Here is an 8878-nt window from a genome sequence, read left to right on the forward strand (position 1 = left end):
ATTCCTTCTGGGGCTCCTGGATGGCTCAGAGGTTGAGCGTCTGCCTTGGGCTCAGGGCATGATCCTGGAGTCCTAGGATGGATCCCGAATCAGGCTCCCCGCGGGAAGCCTGCTTCGCCCTCTGCCTATGTCTCTTCCTCTCTCTCTCTCTCTCTCTCTCTGTGTCTCCCATGAATAAATAAATAAAATCTTTAAAGAAATGAAAAATTTAAAAAAAAAATTTCTTCTGTTGAAAAACCTCAAATGTTTCTGCTCTCCTAACACTGGTTGGTACCATTACATACCTACCAGACTGGCGAAAATGTAGGAACTCTGCTAACACCAAGTATTGGGTATGATATAGAACAACTAAAGGTACTGGTGGGAGCAGCAGAGGGAGAGAAGCAAGCTTTCTGCTGAGCAGGGAGCCCAATGCAGGGCTTGATCCCAGGCCCCATGACCTGAGCTGAAGGCAGGCACTTAACCAACTGAGCCACCCAGGCTCCCTATGCTTGCATTTTTTAGGCCACACATTTTAGTTTTAGTTTTCAAAGCCTGCCCCCATCCCCTGTAATGGTATCCATCTCCACCCTTAGAGATGGGGGCATTTTCTTATCCCACCAGTGTTGATCTTTCCTTTCAGTTCTTTTTTTTTTTTTTTTAAGATTTTATTTATTTATTCATGAGAGATGCACAGAGAGGCAGAGACACAGGGAGAGGGAGAAGCAGGCTCCATCCAGGGAGCCTAATGCAGGACTTGATCCCCGGACCCAGGATCATGCCCTGAGAGGGGGGCAGATGCTCAACTGCTGAGCCACCTGGGTGTCCTCTCCTTTCAGTTCTTCACAGGCCTTCATCTCCTGCCTCTCCTGAGACTCTGTACCATCATTTTCCCTTCTTTCCATTTTCACTTCAGAGCACCTAGATCTTTTTTTTTTTTTTAAATATTTTTATTTATTTATTCATGAGAGACACACAGAAAGAGGCAGAGACACAGGCTGAGGGAAAAGCAGGCTCCATGCAGGGAGCCTGACGTGCGACTCGGAGACCCAGGGTCTCCAGGATCATACCCCAGGCTGAAGGCGGCACTAAACCGCTGAGCCACCCAGGATGCCTCAGAGCACCTAGATCTTAAACAAACAAACTCAATTCCTTTGGCGACTTGCCTCTCAAGCCATTATTTGTTTTTTTCTCTTCTCTTTGATCCATATTTATTTATTTTTTTTTACCAGTATGCAAACTTGATGGATTTTTCTGCTTTCTTACCATCATTCGTGGCTCGGACCACTGGGCTGCTTCCACCTCTACCACTCACACTGGGGCCCCTGGGTGGCTCAGTCAGTCAAGCATCTGCCTTCAGCTCTGGTCATGCCCTCAGGGTCTGGGATCGAGCCCTGCATGGCATGTGATGCGAGGAGTCTGCTTTTCCCTCTGCCTCTACCCGCCGTTGTACTTGCTCTCTCTCTCTCTCTCAAACAAATAAATCAAATCTTTTAAAAAAGTAAAGTGAAATGACTCATGCTAAGGTGACCAAGGACCTCGTGCAAGCTTTCTTTCAATCACTTCTTCCTTGATGACCTTGACATCACAGAAGCCCTGGACATCATTCATCATCTGTTGATCCTCCTTAGTGGTCCCAGGATACCTACCTCTCCTGGCTTCCCTCCCCTTCTCCCTTCCCTTGCCCCTTCAACTATTCCTTTTAAATCTGTTGCCAGCTCTTCTCTTCCTCTTCCTTCTTTCTTTTCCTCTGCAGTCCTTACATGTAAATATTTGCTGGAGTTTAATCTTTGGTCTTGCTTTCTTGCTGTGTGATCTGCCTGGGTGAGCTTAGACGTTTCTCTAGCTTCAGAGGAGCAGTGCCCAACTTCACATTACCATCTCCAGCATTGATCTCTTCCCGAGTTCCAGCCTCATTCTTTGCTTGCTTAGTGTGTGTGTGTGTGTGTTAAAATACACATAGTACATTTATCATTTTAACCATTTGTAAAGGTACAATCGAGTGGCATAAACACATTCAGAAGGCTGTACAACCCATCTACATACAGAACTTTTTCATCATCCCCAACGAAAACTCTATCCATTCGTTAATAACTCCCCAATCCTTTTCCCTCTCAGACCCTGGTAACCTCAAATCTACTTTCTGTCTCTATGGATTTGCTTGTCCTAGGGACCTCATGTAAGTGGAATCATATAATAGTTGACCTTCTGTGGCTGGGTTATTTCGCTAAGCATGTTTTCAGGGTCTGTTCTTATTGAGCATATATGAAAATTTCATTGCTTTTTATGTCTGAATGATATTCCATTGCATATATATGTACATATACATTTTGTTTATCTGTTCATTCGTCAACGGACGCTTGAGTTGTTTTCACCCTGTGGCTGTTGTGAATAATGCTGCCGTGAACATGGGTATACAAGTTCATCTGTTCCAGTTATCACTTTCAATTCTTTTTTTAAGAAAGATTTTATTTATTATTCATGAGAGACACACACACACACACACACACAGAGGCAGAGACATAGGCAGAGGGAGAAGCAGGCTCCCTGCAGGGATCTGGATGTGGGACTCGATCCCAGGACCCCGGGATCACACCCTGGGCCAAAGGCAGACACTCAACCACTGAGCCACCCAGGCATCCTTCTCACTTTCAATTTTTTTGGATATACACCCAGGAGTGGAATTGTTGGGTCACATAGTAGTTACGTGTTTAACATTTTGAGAAAGGGCCAAACTGTTTCCCATGGCATCTACACCATTTTACATTGCACCAGCAAGGCACAAGGATTCCAATTTCTCTATATCCTCGACAATACTTTTCTCTTCTGTATTTTTGGTTATAGCCACTGAGCCACCCAGGCGTCCCTCAAAAGGTGAATTAATTGCATTTCTAGAGATGCCATGTATCCTGAAATTATGACTACCTTACCTTTCTGGTGTAATAGCCTCACTTTGCAAAATAATAAATTGGCAGAAGTGCCTGGATGAGTCAGTCAGTTGAGCATCTGCCTTTGGCTCAGGTCATGATCCTGGGGTCCTGGGATGGAGAGCCCCGCATCCAGATCCCTGCTCAGCAGGGAGCCTGCTTCTCCCTCTGCTTCTCCCCCTGCCTGTGCTCTGTGGAGGCCTAGAAAAATTAAGGCCATCTCACCTAAAGTTTAGCATTAGCACAAGTACAGCCATGTTAGGCCCCTGTGAATAAGAGCTGAACTAAAAAAAAAAAAAAAAAAAAGAGCTGAACTTTCGGGGGGGGGGGGGGGGGGGAACTGCAGAATGTCCTCAATGTCCTCAGCAGGGAATCCCCTATCAGAAAGACAACAGAGCTCAGAATTGCCCTCGGCAGAGAATCCTATATCAGAAAGACAACAGAGCCCATGCCCATGGTAGAAAGTCCCGTATTAGAATGAGAACAGAGCTCAATGCCCTTGAAAGCCTCATATCAGAATGTAAACAGAACTTGAGAAATTCCTCCACCCCTTCTGAAAATCCCCTAGACCAGCCTATAAAAAACCCAGCTGTAACCCACTTTGGGGTCCAAGTCCCTGCTCCACTGTGTCTGGTACACTTGGACCCAAGCTCGAGCTTGCAAATAAACCCTCGTGCACTTGCATCGGTGTCTTGGGCACAACAGCTCACTTGCTCTTTCTCTGTCAAATAAATAAAATCTTATATTAAAACAAAACAAAACAAAACCCCACAACAAATTGGCAATTGTAGGTCTAGGTACAAAGGTATGTTTTGTTTTGCTTTGTTTTGTTTTTCAGTAGGCTCCATGCCCAGTGTGGAGCCCAATGTGGGGCTTGAATTCATGACCCTGAGATCAAAACCTGAGCTGAGATTCAGAGTCAGATGCTTTTTTTTTTTTTAAGATTTATTTATATTTTCGGCGGGGGCAGGGCAGAGGGAAAAGAGAATCCCAACGGACTGGTACTCTGGACCTGATGCAGGGCTGATGTGGGAGCAGGGCTAGCTGAGGACAAAGCTCAGCTGATGTCCCGCAAAAGACCCCCACCTAGGGTGGGATCTGTGTGACATTCTTCAGGAAGCTTCCAGTTGTCTTAATGTTAATGCCTTGCTAGAGAGAAGAGCAATGTTCAAATTGACAATGGCAAGCCTCCGGTATCTTGTAGGTCCTCCTTAGCATATGAAAATCCTTTTGGAATCTTCCTTTCTCTACCTCCCCCAACTCTGCAAGTATATATTCAGCCACCCCTCACAGACCTGGAGCAGCCTCTCTTTCCAAAATTTCATCAATGACCTGAGCTGAAACCAAGAGTTGGGTGCTCAACCAAATGCGGTACCTAGGCACCTCAAGAGTCAGAGGCTTAATCGACTGAGCCACCCAGGTGTCCTTGCAAAGATATTTTTAAGTTAATTTTTCTTGAGGCAGAACATAACACAGAAAAGTGCACATACTCCTCAATGTACAGCTTGATGAATGTTCACAAACTCAACACATCCTTACACAGCAGGTGGATCAGGAACTGGAAAGTCTCAGCCCCTCATGAAGTCTCTGGTCATCACCCTCCCCTCAAGTGTTATCACTAACCTGACACCTAACAACATAGATTGGGGTTGACCTGTTCTTCTACCTCATATAAATGGAGTCATAGAGGGGTGCCTGGGTGGCCCAGTGGGTTAAGCACCTGCCTTTGGCCCGGGGCATGATTCCGGAGGCCCTGGGATCAAGCCCCATGTGGGGCTCCAGGCTCAGCAGGGAGTCTGCTTCTCCCTCTGCCTCCCACCCCCCACCCCGCTTGTGCTCTCTCTCTAGCTCACTCCCTCTCCCTCAAGTAAATAAATAAAATCTTCAAAAAAAAAAAATTGGAGTCATAGAGTAGGGACACTTTTGTGTCTAGCTTCCTTTGTTCTTCATGATGTTGGTGAGTCTGTAGTGACTCATGCTTATTGTGTGATAGGTCACAACATGAATGTTGTACAATGTACTTCTTCATTCTACCACTGATGAACACAGGTGGTTTCCAGTTTGGAGCTACCTTATCTTACTGCTAAGAACATTCTTGTCACATCTTCTGGGGAGTATATATTTGGATTTCTGTGGGGTAAAGACCAAGTGATGGAATCCATAAGCCATAGAATGTATGTGTGTTTAGCATGCAAAGAGTTTGTGGCATTCTCATTGTCGTTGCTATTTCATTGGTCTCTGCCATCCTAAATCTGGGACCATTACTTTACCCCAGAGGGATTTCTGTAAGACCATCATTTTGCCACATCATTCCTCAGCCCACAGAACTCTGTGGCTTTCCCATCACAAAGTCTAGACTGCCTGGTTTGGCATGGAAGAAACTTCACAGGTGGGGTCTGAGGTAAGTTTTTTTTTTTTAATGTAGGTGAGGTCCAGAGTGTAAGATCAAGAAAGAATTCTTGAGACATCTTCAGTGCAGAAAGGTCATTTTCTTAAAGCTTGGGCACAGGAGCCCTGGGCAGAAAGAGCTGCTGCCCTGGGGTTGTGAGATGTGGCTGATTGTGTACTTGGGAGTTGCGGGAGGTAAGGAAAATGGGAGGTTTTCAAAAGAACTTTTTAATTTTTTTTAATTTTTTACTTTTTATTTTTTTAATTTTTTATTTTTTTAATTTTTTACTTTTTAAAGATTTTATTTATTTATTCATGAAAGACACAGAGAGAGAGGCAGAGACAGAGGCAGAGGGAGAAGCAGGCCCCTGCAGAGAGCCCGAATGGGGATTCGCTCCCGCTCCCGGGATCACTGCCCCAGCTCCAGACAAAGGCAGATGCTCAACAGCTGAGCCACCCAGGTGTCCCTCAAAAGAACTTTTATATGCTAAGGAGGACCTACAAGATATCAGATGCCTTACCATTGTCAAGTTAAGGTTGTTTTTCCCCTGCATCATAGAGTTGACATTAAGATACTTGGGAATTTCCAGAAAATTGGTTATTAATAAAAATACTCTTTTCTGGGGCACCTGGTGGTTCAGCGGTTGAGTGTCTGCCTTTGAACCTTGGGGTCTGGGATCTAGTCCCGCGTCTGGGATCGAGTCCTGGGATGGAGTCCCATGCGAGGAGCCTGCTTCTCCCTCTGCCTCTGTCTCTCTCTTTCTGTGTCTCTCAGAATAAAAAAAAAAAGAATACTCTTCTCTTGTAAATCACTAAACCATTGGTAAATCTTTCAGGACTGTGATCCCTATCAGTTAATCTCCTGGAATTTTTTGTTTGGTTTGTTTGTTCCCTTCAGCTTTAGGGCAGCCTGGAGTGCCTGAGGAATGTCGTACCTCTCCCATCTGGGAGTGGAGGCAGGGGTTTGCCAGGTGTCAGTTTGTGCTTTGTCCTCAGCTGGCCTTCTGCATCAGGGTCCAGCATGTTTCTTCCGTCTCTTCTCCTGCAACAACTCCTAGTATGATCTGATGGAGGAAAGATGTTGGGGTCCAGAGCCAATGGCCAAGAAAAATTCTTGAGGCGTCTTTGGTGCAAAAAGGTGGTTTTATTAAAGCACCTGGACAGGACCCGTGGGTAAGAAGAGCTGCTTCAGGGTCATGAGGAGTGGCCAATAAGTGGCCTATTAAGAGCCTGTTTCGACCAATTTTTGCCTGGCCTCTTTATTCCATTTCACTACCGATCGGATTAAACCTGACTCTTTCCTTTTAATTTTACTTTAATTAATTAATTAATTTTAAAGATTGTATTTATTTATTCACGAGAGATACACAGAGAGAAACAGAGACACAGGCAGAGGGAGAAGCAGGCTCCTCGCAGGAAGTTCCATTTGGGACTTGGATTTTGGAACTCCGGGATCTGAGCCAAAGGCAGACGCCCAACGGCTGAGCCACCCAGGCATCCCCAATTATATGCTTTCAAGTTGGGAGGGGGTTAGGGAATAGCGTATTCTCTAAGGAATTTGGAAGCAAGGTTTCCAGGACCTTGAGGGGCCAGCGGTTAGGAAAAGGTCATTTATTAGTGTAGTAAAACCCTAGTCATGTGACCTTCAGGTGTATTTGGGCAGGTCATACCTTAGGCGGGATGATTGCTAACAGATAGTCTGGGGCGGAGAGGTAGAGATAAAGTTTCCAAAGGAGATTTTCTTTTTTTTTCTTTCTTTCTTTCTTTTATAGATTTTATTTATTCATGAAAGAGAGAGACAGAGACAGAGACACAGGCAGAGAGAGAAGCAGGCTCTATGCAGGAAGCCGGATGTGGGACCTGATCCCAGGATTCTGGAATCACATCCCTGGGCCAAAGGGTTGTTGCAAGGATTTGTCAATGGGCTGCAGGGAGTAAGGAATTTTTTTTAAAATTTTATTTATTCATGAGAGACACAGGGAGAGAGAGAGAAAGAGGCAGAGACCCAGGCAGAAGGAGAAGCAGGCTCCATGCAGGGAGCCCGATGTGGGACTCGATCCCAGGACTCCAGGATCAGGCCCTGGGCCAGAGGCAGGTGCTAAACCACTGAGCCACCCAGGCTGCCCGGGAGTAAGGGAATTTAAACTCTCTGTTGTCCCTGTTTCCCACATCACTATGAGGATGCCAGCAATGACTCCCAGTGCAAGCATCTCTGCTTCCTTGATGGTCCTGGCGATGGGCCTCCGAAAATGAAAGATGACTAAGTGACACAGGTCAGGGTTGATCACATCCACCTCCCACAGCAGGTGAGGAGGCCGGCAACACGGCGAGGGAGGTAAAGTTTGGCCCTGGCACGTTGTCCTTTCTTGAACGCTTCCAAACACAGAGGCCGGTCTGCCCCGGCGGTCCAGGAGCTGGATGTGAGCTGCCCCCACACCGTCAGCTTCATTCATTCAGCAAGCACTCGGGCCCAGGAGGTGCAGGCTTGGTTTTCTCGGGGGGCCTCGGGGTCACAGAGCTCTGAACTGGGTCCATCAGGTCAGCGCCACTCACCTGCGGTTTGGCCACGACCCTTCCACTTGGCTGCTGTTTCCGTCTCAGGGGACTTCCTCCAGTGCCGAGTCCCCAGGTGGCCTGCACGAGCTCCAGGCCCTGGGCAGCAGGGACGCTCCGAGGCCCGCAGGTGGGCCCAGAAAATATGTCCACCAAGGCCCTCGGGTTGCGACCGAGACCCATCCCGCCTCCCCAGGCCGCGCGGGTGGGGGAAACACTTCCCACGGGCGGGGGTCCCATTCAATTCGATTTGATTCCCGCTCCCCCGCCCCACCCACTATCACCCGCCTGGCCTCAGGTCCTTCCCGTGGCTCTGCGCCCTGATTTGCTTTCAAGTGTGCGGGTGGCGCGGGCAAGGCGGTGTGAGAGGTCACGGTAGATGGGCGCCGGGGGAGCCTGGCGGGCATGCGCCGGGGGTGGGGGGTCGGCGGGGGAAGGGGAGGGGCGAGAGCGCGCGGCGGGCACGCGCCCTGGGAATTGGGGGGGGGGGCGGAGGAGCCGCCGGGGCGGGGACTGGGGTGCCCAGGCGGAGGAGAGCTGAGCGGGTGTCTGCGTGTGCGCGGGGGGGGGGGGGGGGGGGGGGGTCCTCGCTGCGCCTCCGCCTCGGCTCTGGGAGGACTTCACCCCAAGCCCGCAGCGCCCCCCCTCGGGTGCGGGGCGCACCTCCCTCCCCATCGAGACTTGTGCGGCTGGTTTTGGGCAAAAGAGAATTTCTCGCAGTGAAGCGTGGGGCGGGGGGTGCACCTGGGGCGGGAGCCCCGCCGCTGCAGACTGGGAATCCAGCCCTGTCAAGCGGCTTGGGCGGGGCAGGCGGCTCCTGGGCGCGAGGACCCAGGCGGGCGCTGCGGGGTTCAGGGTGCACGCGAGCCCAAGGCGGAGAGACGCGGGCGGAAGTGGGGGCTTGCGGCGGGACCCCAAGAGCGCGGCATCCCGCAGAACTCAGGCGTTGCAGTTGACCCCCCTCCCTCGGGCAGTTTTGCAGCATCTCTTGCCCGCCCCCTACCTTAGTGCATCCCCTGCCAGTCTTGGGA

This window comes from Vulpes lagopus, chromosome 5, assembly GCF_018345385.1.
Source record: "Vulpes lagopus strain Blue_001 chromosome 5, ASM1834538v1, whole genome shotgun sequence".
NCBI lineage: Eukaryota > Metazoa > Chordata > Mammalia > Carnivora > Canidae > Vulpes > Vulpes lagopus.